Consider the following 2,124-nt stretch of genomic DNA (forward strand, 5'->3'; position numbering starts at 1 on the left):
AGCTATATTTACAGTCATAGTAAATACAAAAAAATACAGCATATATATATATATATATATATATATATATATATATATATATATATATATATATACACACACACACATTACTGTAAGTGATTTTGCTTATAAAACACCAGGTCACATTCAAGTCAACATACATACAGTACAAAAGTAACAATAATTTCTCTTTTTTTAAGAAAGTACTTGATATCTTATCCTAAGCTAGATTGAACAACAAAGCTTGCTTCCAGATTTATTATTTACGCTCCTAACCAGCATGCGAAACCATTAGGCCTACCAAATTGACTATAAATAATACTAGATTATATTAATACTAAATATATTGTGATGAACAGTAATGTACATAAAACCACTACTTTTTTATGCATGTTATTGGTATTATTCTGATATTCCAATAGTGTTTAACTGCTCAAACAAACACTCACTGCTCAGATAAGCAGCTTTTTAATTCTAAGGTTTTCTACAGGTGCCTAAAACTTTTGCACAGCGCTGCATTTATGGAATATATAAAGAAAATAGATCCATAGGATATGCATTTACAGAAAAATACACAAAGTCCAAAGCTAACACTACAATTATTTACACTTACATGTTAAAAACAGGCACTGTTAAGTGCTGTTAATGCTGTAAGTGTTTGTTTCTTTTTATTCCAACTTAAATTTTCCTTGTTTGTTTTTTTAACCTGTGTTATTGGCCCTATTGATTTAATTAGGCAAAGGCTGTATGCCGAGTGTGATGCGAGCCCAGGGATGTCATATCTCCCCCAACTGCTGGCTTTTTAGTGAGACACTTCAGGTTAAGCACCTCCTCTCTCCAGCCTCGTCCCACCTGGGGACCCAGCCTTCTGGCCACAAGTCTGCTTTTTAAAACCCATCACGGCTAATTGGCATATCCTATAACTCATGGCTTATTATACCCCAGGCTTTACCTTGTGAATGGCGTGCTTGCTCACTTCCTCTGTCCCCCAACCACACTCTGCGCGAGACCTTTCAGAAAAGCAACGTTCCGAAACCGGTTATGCGGTTCATGATCATTGTCGGTAATTTTTCACGTTCCGGGGATCAAGCAGCGCATGGCAGATCAGGTCCGGTGACACTGCTAGCGCTCCTGTCTGCTTTAGCTGGGCTAATTGGGATGGAAATAAAGCAGAGGAATGGCAAATTAATGTGACAGGAAGAAATCACATCTCAGCTGCCCTGCAAGCGAGGGAGAATAAAACAGACCATGAGGCCGCTCCCGGCTATGCGGTCTCTGTTGTGTAATTAATGTAGCATTTAATTCTCCCATTAAGGTGACAGACCGCAGAGTGTGTGACTGGAGCTGTACAAATGGCTAGCTTTGTCAACAGCTAAAACGCATCAGGGCTCTGATTCAATGTTATTTCTTTCATTCTAGATGTAAGAATCCAAAAAAATATATATTTCTATATGAACCATATCTTTGTTTAAGCTAGCTTTGCTACGATTAGCTCATGCTAGAGTTCTTTTTGGCAGGAGATGTGTCTGTATGATGTGCAGTTGTGCACCCGAACAGCAGCAGCATATGCCCTTTAACCCTTGAGCCTTGACTGAACCATGCATAATTAGGTGGTCAGTGGCTAGGCTAATTAGCGCCACATTAATGTCCGCTAGCCTTGGGCTTGTGTGCTGCTGCGGCTGTGTCGGGGCCTGGCCGGGTGGCTCTGGTCAGTCACTGCTGGTGCTTGCCTGTGGCTGGGCCTGCTGGGATGTACCACGAACTCAGCTCTGCTTCGGCGTGGATCCCCGGTTGAAGGCCAAGGGCTCCCTGAGTCCATGACCGTCCTTGTGGAGGCTAATGCTAATGCATGCTAGTGGTCCAGCAACCCTCTTTGGGTACCTCCTCTGTCTGCAGGCAGTGGGATTCTCACTCTGGGCTCTAACGCTATTCAAGATCGCTAACAAGTTGCTCTGCCTGCGTGTGTCTGCCTGTTAATTCCAATTAACTCAGCAGAGTGTCTCCGTTGACCTTTCCTGTTTGGATAGCGGTTAGTGCCGCATCTGTTTCTGCTATCCTGTGGTTCCCTGACAAAACCAGCAGCCTCCAGTGCTGGAGAGGAAAGCCTCCTCGCTGCTGCTGGCA

The sequence above is a fragment of the Salminus brasiliensis genome, chromosome 7 (genome assembly GCF_030463535.1).
Source record: "Salminus brasiliensis chromosome 7, fSalBra1.hap2, whole genome shotgun sequence".
NCBI classification, from domain to species: domain Eukaryota; kingdom Metazoa; phylum Chordata; class Actinopteri; order Characiformes; family Bryconidae; genus Salminus; species Salminus brasiliensis.